The sequence below is a fragment of the Jatropha curcas genome, chromosome 7 (assembly GCF_041381405.1).
Source record: "Jatropha curcas cultivar XTBG-Jc1 chromosome 7, XTBG_Jcur_1.0, whole genome shotgun sequence".
In the NCBI taxonomy this organism is placed as follows: Eukaryota; Viridiplantae; Streptophyta; class Magnoliopsida; order Malpighiales; family Euphorbiaceae; genus Jatropha; species Jatropha curcas.
The window spans coordinates 2,333,900-2,347,381 of NC_143157.1; positions in this window are offsets into that span (position 1 = coordinate 2,333,900).

Below are 13,482 nucleotides of genomic sequence, written 5' to 3' on the forward strand. Positions count from 1 at the left end.
CGGCGGTAGGCACCGTGCCTCGTTCCGAGGGCCTTTTTGGGAGTTCCGGACCTCTGAAAAATATTCCGGGACCTGTTCCGCGATCCTCGCGATATTCCGGACGTTTTAAGTACCATATTGACATATTTTCGGTGAACTTCCGAAATAGCCTCCGGTCCGGCCGGACTGTTTGCAGTCCGGGAAAACAGGCTTTCTGAGCCTCAAAATTTGGGTATTCACAGGACCAGTTCCACGATCCTCGCGATGTCCCAGACGTTTTAAGTATCATATCGGCATACTTTCGGTAAATTTCCAAAATGGCCTCCGGTCCGGCCGGACTGTTTGCAGTCCGGGAAAACTGGCTCTTTGAGCCTCAAAATTTGTGTATTCACAAGTTCCAGAATAAATGATAAAGTTCCGTCACGCGACTGTTCTTCATAGAACAGATGCGTGACGCGACTGCCTTTAAATTTCAAAATATTTTGTTTATCTTATTTTAATTTTATGTCATTAAGTAGATTTTTAATCTTAATCTGGAAAATGATCAACAATGGGCAAATTAAGTCTTAATCAAACCAAATCAATTAATTGTTTGTGATTATGAAATTTTAGGATTTATTACTTATTGTTTATTATTGATTATATTATTAAACTCGGTTTGTGGCCGGCCTTTAAGCATAAGGCAAGAGCGGGTCTTTTAATTATTTTTGCTATATATTGTGGATGAATGGTGGATGTGATGATTAATTTATGAATGAATGCGTTGAATGAATTTATTTGGAACAGTTAATTAATTTTCCACATAGGAACTCGGTTTGATCTATTCGGGTTGGGTTCAGATAAATAATTGGCTTTTCTAAAATAAAATCAATTAGAAATCGTAGGTTAAAAAGAGGCCGGTTTTCCAGGCGTCGGCTTCCAACGGGCCGACGTACCTAATTCCCTTACCTAGAATCATACTTGGTACGCCTGACTAGTTTTTCTAAATAATTCGGCCTTGAATAAAAATGGGTTAAAAGGAGTCATTTAATAAAATTAAAAATAAAAACGGTCTTATTGCCGAAAAAATGGGTGGCGACTCAATAATTTATAAGACCGATTTATCGGCATCGCGTATCCAAAAAAGATTTTTATCACCTTTTTCCAAAAACAAATAAACAACAAAGATAAAGAGATAGTTTTCGGAATCCTTCCGAGGTTTGGGATTTCGGCGAAAACAGTTTGGCGACTCCGCTGGGGATTTTGCACTCACTAATCCCCGGTTGTTTTTAATAAATAATTTAGTGGTCGCAATTAGGAATTGACTCTAAAAAGTCTACTTTTTTAAATAAAATTGGTTAGAAAAGCCGATGGAAAAATTTTTAATCGTCCGTATGTGTTTAAAATGCTTTCCTTTTTCTTTCTAGGATTTTTGCATTCATTCGCATTTCTGTCTTCTCACCTCATTCTACCCATACTACCCTTCGGTACTGGTGTTAAGTTTGACGGTGGATCTAGCCTAAACCATGCGATTTAGGTGTATCCATCCGAGAATTAACATTACTACCAACCGCAAGCCTAGTACCTCAAAGGTGCGTCAAAAGGAGTAGGCCCAACAAAGCCCGAATCCTGTTTGCGGAACCCAGACTTTGTTAAGCCCAATAAGACTAAAGCCAATGCATATAGTTAAAAGCCTTAGTTACTTCCCCTAAGGTGCACCCGATTCTGTTTGCTGTTGTTGTGCCGCATTCATTTCTGAGAGTTGAAAACGTCAATCTCAAAACCCCCTGTTGGTTGTCGAGATTAGACCAATTCCTAGGAAACAGATGTCGGAATTTTATACCAACGGAATCCGTGTGTGGGAGAAATAAGGTTTGAAGGCATGCATTTCCCAACTCCCGTTCCCCTGTATGTTATAAACTGCACATATGTTGTAACATTCACGCATCATGTAACATTTTCTTTTTCAGCCATGCATTAATAAGAGCTAATGTCCGGTATGGACATTTGACCTTGATTTTGAGACTGGATTTCAAATTCGTTTTGAATAATATTATGCAATCACTTATAGTGAATCAATACCCAAAAGAAAAGGGAGATATAAGGGGGTTGCGATTCCTTTGTATGTTAACATTTCTCGCATTATCTGAAAATAAGTGAGAGATTACAGAATTTTGTAACAAAATGAAATGAAAATCCTGCTTGGGGCCATATGTCCCAAGGCAAAAAGTAAGGATACAACAAAATAATAAATGGCAAAATCCCGCTCGGAGATTCTTTCGTTCCGAGGCAAAAGTTAGGGATTCGAGAGAAAATAGTTGATCGTAAATCCAAAAGGAACGGTCGACGACAGATAATGCCCGAAATGTTCAAATACAAAATAAGTTATTGTCATATTATTCATACCGAATTTTTGGCCCAGTTGTCGAAATCGAGATCTTATTTCCATGCTGGCCTTAGCACATTAGAAATGCATTTCTCATCCTACGTGCTTTCATTTTCGCATGCATACATTCAGGACCCTCTTTAACTCAGAAATTTTTTGTCAGAATTGATCCTTCCCGGGAAACTGCTTCGAGAGCTTGGAACCGACATCCTGGTCAGCGTCTAGTCAGAACATCCCTGATCCCCGAGTTTATTCCAGTCAGTTCAGTGAGCTATTTAAGTTCATCAGATTCAGAGCCCAATTCAAATCTAGTAGAAATGGCAAATGATATAGGGGATGAGCCCGGATTTTCGCAAGCTCAGATAAGGACCATTGCTCAGATTGTAGCTGCTGCTCTCGCCCAAGATAGGGCCCAAAACCAAAATACTCCCCCTTCTAGCAGCGAACCTGTTGTTGAAGAGAGGCAAATTCCAGATCCTGTGTCAGATAATCAGACCTCTGTGGGAAACACTACCCCCGTCGAGAATGATGTGCTCAAGCAACTTGCCGAGCTGAAAGAAAGATTTGACAAAATGGCTGCAGTAAAGGAAAAAGACCCGGTCACCAACTTTCATATAACCGAGTATGTTTTGCACCCAACCAGTTCTGCCTCATTTAAGACATTCAAGCATACTATATTCGAAGGAGACAATGATCCTCGTTCTCACCTGTCCGAATTTCTCCGAGTCTCTCAGATGAACCGGTATAATGAGGAATATGTTTTGCGAGCATTCCCGCAAACATTACACAAGGATTATCGGAGGTGGTATGATGGTCTAGATGAGGAGGTTCAGAAGAATTGGATCAAACTGTAGACCGCTTTTCTCAAACATTTCAAGACCGATGAGAGCGATGAATTCGGTTTGCGTGATTTGGAGGGTTTGAGACAAGGGAAGGATGAAAGCTTTTCTGACTACTATAGGAGATAGAGAACCAAGTTGTATAGAGTTCAAACAAGGCCAAAAGACAAAGAGTTGATCAGAATCTTCAGTAGGAGCCTATTGCCCTTCTTTAAGGAAAGGATGTTAACCCAGCCTCTCACTGATTTTGCTCTAGTTCAAAGCACTGGCTTGAACATTGAGGAGTTGTACAAGGAAGAAAAGAAGAAGAATAGAGGGTTTGGCAACTACCGAACTTCTTATGGTGACAGAAGTGCCGGAAGTAGTAATCAGAACCAGTCAGGGAACAGTAATACAATAGTGGGGGCAGTTAATGAAAGAGCCAGAAGAGAGTTCACCAATTTAGGAAGACCCTTGAGTACAGTGCTAAGATCGTGTATCAAGAATGGAGTGTTGTCGAAGCTGCCAGTCGATCCGACTAAGCCAGTGCGAGGAAGATATATGGACCGAAATTTTGATTACCATCAGTGCAAGGGACATTCGACTAACGATTGTTTCAAATTAAGGCACGATATCCAAGATCTGATTGACAGCAGGAAAATTACCAAGCCTTCGGAGAGGAACAAGCCCAGCACTAAGAATAACCCGCTTCCCCAATATCAGTATAACTATCCATCCCGTAAGACTCAATCGGGAGGATCAGTCAACGCGATCGGGAGTGGATTACCAGAAGAAGTGGTACTAGCAGAGGCTGAGTGGGAAGAGCGGATGTGCGCAATGTTGAATATATGGGATGACTGTAGTAGCGATGAGGAAGAGAAGATGCCAGTAAAGATTGAAATTGAGAAAAGCATCACGGTGAAGGTGGGTGATGTGCCAGAAGATGAGGATGAGCAATTCCAGCTTGCAATTCAAAAGAGCTTAACCGACCAAGAAGAACAGTGGTACTATAGCAGTGAAGAGGACGTGAATGAAGTAGGTGTCTAGAGCTTAACCCGTAGCGGGCGAGTATACAATCCCGAGAGCAGTGTACAGGCTAAGGGGAAAGAGATTGCCGTTGATGGTACAAAGAAGAAAGTAACAGAGAAAGGCGGAGAAGAGCCAAAAGAGAAAAAGAAAGAGGAGGAGGTATGGAAAGGGCAGAAAAAGACTATCGAGGTTGGAGAAAGCAGTCAGAATAAGGTACTTAGTGGGGTGACCGCCAGTTCGGTATTGAGTCAGTTGCAAAGAACAAGAGCAGATATTTCAATATGGGACTTGCTGATAGCATCTAAGGAGCATAGAGAAGCTTTACTAGAAGCCATGACTTTTATCAGAGTACCTGCTCGGATTCAAAGTGTTGATATGATCAACGTGTTACAACGAAGAATAGGCGAGGTCACTTTCTTTGACTCAGATCTCCCACCAGAAGGAAGAAACCACTGTAAGCCATTGTACATTCAGATTGCCGTCAATGGACGTGATACCTGGACCGTGATGGTGGAAAACGGATCAGCACTGTGCGTATGCCCGTTGAAGATGCTATCTAAGTTTAAAATTAAAGAGTCAGAACTCGAGCCATCAAATATGGTGGTCAAGGCTTATGATAACACCATGAGGAATGCAAAAGGAACCTTTAAAGCGAAGATATCCACAGGGGCCGTGGAAAGCTGGGTAGACGTGGTTGTGCTTGACATCTTAGCCAACTATGCTCTTTTATTGGGAAGACCCTGGCTCCATCCTTTAGGTACAGTTCTGTCCACCTTACACAGAAAAGTGAAAATTCCATGGGGTACAGACGTGGTGACAGTCAATGCGCAAGAGGATCTGAATGTGGCAACTGTGGAAGGCCTAGAGTTGGCAGTACCGTTATCAGGTTTTCAGGTGGCAGTAATTGATGCACCCACCACCAAGTGCAAGAGTGCAGTGAATAGAATGAGTCCTTTCTCAAGGAAGATGATGAAGAAAATGAATTGGCATTACGGCAAAGGTTTGGGTCGGGAGCTGCAAGGAATGTTTGAACCTCTCTCATCAACATTGGGACAGCAAGACAAGTGCAGATTGGGATATTCTGAAAATAGAAAGAAGGAAAGGTATGAGATTCGGTCTCCAATCAGAGGGTCAAATTTGAATCATATCTTTTTTGTTCCACAAGCCGAAGGAGAATTCCAGAGTAGGGGAAAGACCTACCCCGGCTTGGAGATATTCATGACTGATTATGAGGAGAAGTTGATCAGGTCACCCGAACCTTCCTTGGAATAGCTGGTTGAAGGAACTGAGTTTATGATGTGTATGACAGAAGCAAGCACCGAATCTGAGTGGTCAAAGAAGATATCTGAGTTTGAAGACTTTTTAGGGATTGGGGATGAAGCTTCCAAGCTGGTGCAAGAGCAGAAGGCCAAGGCACGGATCCTCCAGTCGGTCTTAGCTACTGAAGATGCCGAAGAGGCAGAGAGGAAGGTATTGAAGATGAAGCTAGCCGAAGAGAAGGTGGGAGCTACCCCGGGAGAGGAAGAAGATGCAGATCCCGATGAAGTAATCCAGGCAATAAAGAACAATTGTAATGAATATATTGAACAGGCAATTAATCCTGTATTTTGCTTTTCTGATGCTTGTTTTGAGAACAATATGGATGGTTTTCCTCTTTTATTTCAATCAATGGAAGTGAACTTTGACTACTTTTTTCTTATTTTCCTGATTGTCACGTTCATGGCATTGATTATACCATGCGCATATTTGACATAAATGCATTGCATCATTTTGCATTTAATTTAAGCACCACTGAAGATCCTAAAATAATCGAAATCAGATCAGACTTTAAACCTGAACTTAGACAGGATCTTCAAGAATGCATTAGAAGAAATTCAGAGGTATTTGCCTGGAGCTACGCGGACATGCCAGGAATTGACAGATCAATAGCAGAGCACTTCATTCCTACTGATCCAAGCGTTAAACCAGTGAAACAGAAAAGGAGACGGGTTAGACCAGAGTGGCAGGATAAGATCAAAGCTGAAGTCCAGAAGCAGTTGGATGCAGGATTCTTAGAAGTAGTTCACTATCCGGAATGGTTGGCTAATATAGTCCCTGTGCTGAAGAAAAATGGGAGGATAAGGGTCTGTGTTGACTATAGGGACTTGAATAAAGCCTCGCCTAAAGATGACTTTCCACTTCCGCACATAGATGTTTTGATCGACAGTGCTGCTGGAATGGGATGTTATTCTATCATGGACAGATTCTCCGGATATAATCAAATACTGATGGCCTTAGTTGACAAGCACAAAACGGCCTTCACCACGGATTTCAGAACCTTTTGCTATAGAGTAATGCCGTTTGGACTGAAGAATGCCGGGGCGACATACCAGAGAATGGCTTCAACATTATTTCATGATATGATCCATAAAGGGCTAGAAGTATATGTGGATGACATGGTGATCATGACAAAAACACAGGAAGAACACGCAGAAATGTTGGAAAAGTTCTTCGCGCGGGTCAAGCAGTATAACTTGAGACTCAATCCCAAGAAGTGCGTATTCGGAGTAACAAAAGGGAAGTTGTTAGGCTTCGTTGTAGGACCTAACGGGATTGAGGTCGACCCAGATAAAATAAAAGCCATTCAGGATATGGAACCGCCAAGAACAGAGCATCAGGTGAGAAGCTTTTTGGGTAAAATTCAGTACATTAGCAGGTTCATTTCGAGGTTATCCATCACCTGTGCTCCAATTTTCAAGCTACTGAAGAAGAATCAGCCAGTTAAGTGGAATGAGGACTGCCAGAAAGCCTTTGACCACATAAAGAAATACTTAATGAATCCACCGGTGCTTAGTTCACCAAGACCAGGAGAACCTCTGATCTTGTATCTGTCTGTAGAAGATGCAGGAGTTGGAGCAATGTTGGTACAGCCGGATGCCGCTGGAGTAGAAAAGGCAATTTACTACATTAGCAAGAAACTACTGCCTATAGAGGAGAAGTATAACTTGGTGGAGAAAACATGTATGGCAGTAGTATGGTCAGTAAAGAAGTTGAGGCCGTACTTTGATTCCTTCAAGGTCACTTTTGTCTCCAAAATTGATCCTCTGAAGTATTTGCAGAGAACGCCTACTCTAGAGGGACGGTTGTCTAAGTGGTTAATTCAGATGTCCAGCGTGGATGCAGAATTTGTAACGAAGAAAACGGTCAAAGGTCGGGCTGTAGCAGAATTCCTGGCAGAGAATCCAATTACAAGTGATGAACCTTGGGAATTGGAGTTTCCAGATAAGCACTTACAATGTATCGAGACAGGGGCTTGGAAATTGTACTTTGATGGATCAGCCAACAGAAATGGAGCCGGAGCTGGTATTGTAATTGAAGCACCTAATGGCGAGGTTACCATGATGTGCAAGAGACTGTTGTTCCCGGTCACTAACAATATGGCTGAATATGAAGCATGCATCATGGGAATGGAAACTCTCCTTGCATCCGGAGCTAAGGAGGTCGAGATAATAGGAGATTCGTTACTGGTTATTGAACATGCCAACAAGAGATGGAAGGTAGAGGAAGAAAGACTGAAGCCCTATGTCGAGTACTTGTTGAAAAAGGCAACACTCTTCGACAAGATCACTTTCACTCACATAGGAAGAACCTATAATAGAATTCCAGATGCCTTGGCCAACTTAGCATCGGCTTGGCAGGATTTGAGTAAAGTTTCGAAGAAGCCATTTATCATTACCACAGCCAATATCCCGTGCTATAAAGAACATTTTGTGAACCAGGTAGAGTCGGAGGAAGAACCATGGTTTACGGATATCCTGAGGTATATGAAAGACTGTACTTTTTCTGATGATGTGACAAAGGAAGACCACGCAGTTCTCAGAAAAATGGCTTTGAATTATGTTCTAGCCGATGGTGAACTCTACAGAAGAGCTTGAGATGGGATGTTGCTGAGATGTGTGAGTAAGAAAGAGGGAGAAGACATAATGAGGAAGGTGCATAAAGGAGTTTGCGGTACTCATCTAAGTGGCATGAGCCTAGCAAGAAAAATCACGAGGCAGGGTTATTTCTGGATACAGATAGAAGGTGACTGTGTTCAGTATGTGCGTCATTGCAAAGCTTGCCAAAATCATGACAATAAAAGCCACTTACCTGCTCTTGAACTCCACCCGACAACTCCTTCCTGGCCTTTTTCTGCATGGGGTATAGACGTCATCGGCAAAATCTCGCTAGCAGCATCGAACGGCCATCAATATATATTGGTTGCAGTTGACTACTTCTCTAGATGGATTGAGGCTCAATCTTACAAAACCTTAACCGCCAAACATGTGGCTAGATTCATTGAACAGAACATTTTCTGTCGCTATGGTGTTCCCCATCATATAGTTACATATAATGGTTCTCATTTTCAAGCAGATGTTGGCCAATTGCTTTATAGATATAAGGTTGAGCATCACCATTCTTCTCCTTATCGCCCTCAGGCTAATGGTGCAGTAGAAGCTACGAATAAGGAGATTAAAAGAATCCTGTCAAAGATGTGTGAAAGGTACAAAAGCTGGGCTGAGAAACTTCCTTTCGCGCTCTAGGGGCATCGCACTACATTCAAATCAGTAAATGGAGCCTCTCCTTTTGAACTCGTATATGGAATGGAGGCAGTGTTACCGATAGAGCTCGAAAAGAAGTCTCTCAAGGTTTTGGTAGAAGCTGGTCTGATCGAAGAAGAATGGGTCAAGAAGAGATATGAAGATTTGGCGCTCCTAGACGAAAAAAGACTAAATGCTCTATTCTAGGATCAGATGAGAAAAAGAAGAATTGCTCGTTTCTACAATAAACGGGTACATCCAAGGGCATTAAAGAACGGAGATTTGGTTTTGATCAGATTATTGGATCACGAAGCCCAGAATCATCCTGGTGGGAAATTTAAGCCCAACTGGCATGGACCGTTCAGAGTTCACAAGTTATTAGCAAAAGGCGTCGCTGAATTAGTCACCATGGAAGGGGAGCCTGTCAACCGAATTATCAATCAGGATCAAATGAAGAGATTCTATGCCTGAAATGATGATTTCGATTAAAAAAAAAAAAAAACTTTTTTTTAGCTAAGTTGAAAACCTGAAAGGGCGGCTTAGGCAAGAATTAAGCTCGCTAGGTTGAAAACCCGAAAGGGCGGCCTAGGCAAAAGTTAGAGCATAAATAAAAGTAAAATTTTCGGGATCAACGCGTGGTGCTTAGCTTAAATGCGAAATATATGCCATGCGTTCGTGACAGATTTGCGAGGGGTGACTCAATTCCATCAACTTGATTCGAAGGAGAATAGGAAACCGAGTAGTTAGAGCAAATGACCATTGTATTGAAATAAATTCTGTTTACTTCTGTATAATGTTGAAAAGAAGTAAGATTAATAAAGGATTTGAATTTCAAAATCTTTCTTTTTGTTCCGGGGTTTTGGTCGAAGAATGCAAGACCTTCCTCTCTGCTTATTTAAACAAAGATCGACTCATTTGGTCTAAAATGTTCCGGCTGTTGGTCCTGCCTAAACAATGAACTCTTTTAAGACATTGATCAGAGGGACAAGCACCACTTTCTCAGTGATTTCCCTGGAAAGATCAATATAAAACCTTGAATAAACCTTAGTACACATATAGGTTCATGCATACATAAAGGAGTTACATTTGTTATTTTTACCTGATTTGTGCAGGTAATAAAATAGTCACCCCATTCTTTGTTATTTCCCAGTGTAAGCTTTTATCTTTATAGAATGATCTCTTTCTTATGAGCTTTCATTTGTTAACCCAAGGGCAGGAGGCCTAAATAACTAACGCAACAAACGATTTCGAAAGAAAAAGTTTGTTGTCTGTTATTGATTCATGTGCGCAGAAAATAGGAATTAATAAAGACAGGGTCATCGAGATCATTAATTGAAAGGAGAGCAGATACATTCAAATAAAAGCTCATGGCCTGAGTACAAAAGAAAAAGCAACAAACAACAATTTATTCTAGTAGGGCCTATCAGCAGAGGCCAATTTTCACAAGAGCATGATATCATTATGGGGTAAAGAACCAGTTGGCATATGCGGGTGTCACGGTGACTTGCATCGTTCCTTCATCTAAATACATGGTGTTTCGATTTCGCCAACGGTCAGCCAAATTGGTCAACAAATGTGGCGTTATCAGACCACTCTCGAAGTTATGGACTCTGGGAACACGCTATATCATCCCATACTGACGGCTGATCCTATCAGGGAAATAGGCCATGGAACGGTCTAGACTGGCATACAACACATAGTTGAGATTCATACTTCCAGTCGTGACCAGTCTAATCCTCCACCAAGGACAAGTCCACCGAATAGTAGGGTTATCCCCAAAATCGAAGTGTCTCCGAGACCGAGATTGAAAAATGGCAGCCCCATAGGTCGGAATTAAGCGAGCTGGAATCGGAGGAATCAGGCTTAATTTGTCCAGAGCCCAGGCTTGCAATAGCAGTGGACAACCGCGATGATGAACATTGAAGTCGGTGATGTAAAGGGCAATATCCCTGACCCAACACATTGTTTCTCCCATGATCATCATAAAGATAGTATGATGGTGCAATTGCATGTCACGAACAACGGTCAGAAGTCGGAAATCTCCAATTCCGGGTTGACGATTCTTCATGGCATACACATTCAACAGCAAGAAGCAGCAAGCTCGAATCCAAGAGGGATCTAGATTCATGGACAAAACCTTGCTCAAAAAAGGTTCCAAGGGAAGGCCGTGATCCACATTTATGCCATCAGGAAGGTAAACCGGGCACAAGGCCGCAATCTCAACTGGATCATACCTAGGACCTGGAGGTAAGGCCAGAGTTTCGTCTTGATCAGGATGATGATCCATCACGGCACACATTTCCTCGTAGGTCGAAGTCACTTCAGAGTCTTCAAACCGGAAAACCATGGTGTTAGGATTAAAATGAGTAACGAGCCAAGACAAGAAACCATAGTCAGGTTTTAAATCTTTGAAAAATTTCAGCCAAGTGAGGTGGTTCATAGGAGGAATTTGCCATAGATCGTCCCGGATGGATTGGACGAAAGATGAGACTTGGTTTCTGAAGGCCATAAAAAAGGATTATCCAAGAAACTGATCTGCTATGAATGCTGGATGTGAAGGAGATGTGAAGGGAAACCTCCATTTATAGAAGGGTCAAGGAACCGACGAGCGAAGCATCGTCATTATTCGACTTGATGCCTGCTGTCAAGGGTAGTTGGAAAGTTATTCATGTATGGACTGCTTGGGTTGGTGAGCACTTAAACCCGCATTGATCAATAAAAAGGACAGTTTGTACAATCAGACGGTTGAATTTTTATGACCGCATTAATTGCCCTGTCAGGTAAGTACTACGATCCACTTCTATTTAGTAATTGATTTTTGTCATATTTCGTTTTAAATCCATTATTTTATTCTTTATTTATTTTATTTTATTTCATTTATTCATTTATAATAAATCGGTCCATGGACTGCTAGCAAGGTGAACCACTTTTGTAAATAAATGGGACACCGCTATTTTGTGCTTTTGTGTGTTTATATTTTATTTTTGCAGGAATAGATCTCCCAACTGTAAAGTATAAACAGGTATGGTGATATAATAAGAACAAAATGCTGTAAAAAAAAAAGGAGAAAAGAAAAGGGTAAATAATATCATAAAAACTAATATAAATGTACAATCATCCTAAAAATAATAATAATATAATAAAATACTACTAAATATTCTAAATGTTCAAAAAAAATGTCCAAAAAAGTGGCTGAGCTGCGGAGCAGGACTACCGCTGCCTACAGCTCGGACCAGCAGTCGCCTGAGGGGGTGGAGACAGTGGTGCATCATCGGGAGAAGAGTCGTCCTCATCCTCCTCGGAAGAGTCGAGCGGGATGCCCTCAACCTCCAGCCTCGTCCGAAGCCGCTCTACCTCCGCCTAGAGTTGGCTCACAGCGCTAGACTGACGAGACTGATGCCTCTGCAGCCTACTGATCTCCAGGTCCTGCAGAACAAAGATGTGTAAGGAAAGATAAAAATAATAATAAGGAAGAAGGATAAGACACAAGAAGGCTGTACTTACCCGCTCATGTACACCAGAGTAGAGCCGACCGATGTAGGATCGGGCAAACCCGAATCGTTGGCAAATCTCTTGGTACCTCTTGGCTGGCACCTGCAAACAAGAAAATCCATTAAAAGGCTATTCAGGTAAAGTGTTCTTAACTTTGTAAATTCGGTTTATAACTTACATGTGTAGTATGCTCAGGGTCCAGCTGCACCGGAGGAGGAGCTGGCAGCGTTTTTCGCAAGTGTACGAAATCGCAACAAGTAGTATAGAGTAAGAAAGTATCGTATCCACAGGGATTGTTTATCAATTACCAAAATTATGTTAACCTATTATTATTTAGACAATGATAAAAGGAGTTCGCTGTAAAGTAAATAAAATTCAAAGTAAAAGAGATCAAACACAAAATTTAGGTGAAAAGAAATCAGGGGATTAAGCTACTAGGGAATTTGATTTCATTTAATTCTATCCAGCTTGTTCTATTAGTTCATTAATCAAGTTTAATTGTTCAAGTAGGAGAAAACAACCCTAAGGTTACTAACAAGCTCTCCCGATTTATTGTTAGCTATTCTAATCCAATTTAATCACCTATATTAATAGTGAAATTAAACATGAATCAGATCATTAGGTTTTATGGTTGTTTTATGAATTCACAACTTAATACTTTATTAACTTATGAAAGCCCCCCTTGAGTCAAACCATATAGTTTCCACATCAAGTTATTATTCTCAAGTAAATTATTACCTTATTCATATCAATAACCCTTCTCCCGAATGATGTTATTGAAATAATTCAATCCAGGGGAATTTTTCTGCCTGGAAGCCTTAAGCACAATAATAAGTTATAACAAGAACAAAGAAAAATAAATCTAATATTATAAGCTGGAATCGAATTAAATTACATCAAATCCCTAGTATAAAAGTTTAGCTAGACATAGTAATTAAATTAAACTCAATCACACTTGAATCATTCATCATATTTAAAGACAATAATAAAGAAAGAAACAAGATGAAAAGTTTAGAATAAAAACTGTATCACAACTATGTTGATGGCTTCCTTGAATCTTAGCACAATTATTTGAAGCTTGAAATCTTTGAGAAGAGAGAACTATGTAAAGAAGTGTACAAAGAAAACGATCTCTCTTGCTATGAGAAGTTCCTTTCTTTATATAGAGGTCCTGAAGGCAAGTCTGACTCCTTTTTGGAAATAGAATCCTTATTTAGTACAAAGTCCTTTATAGGAGATC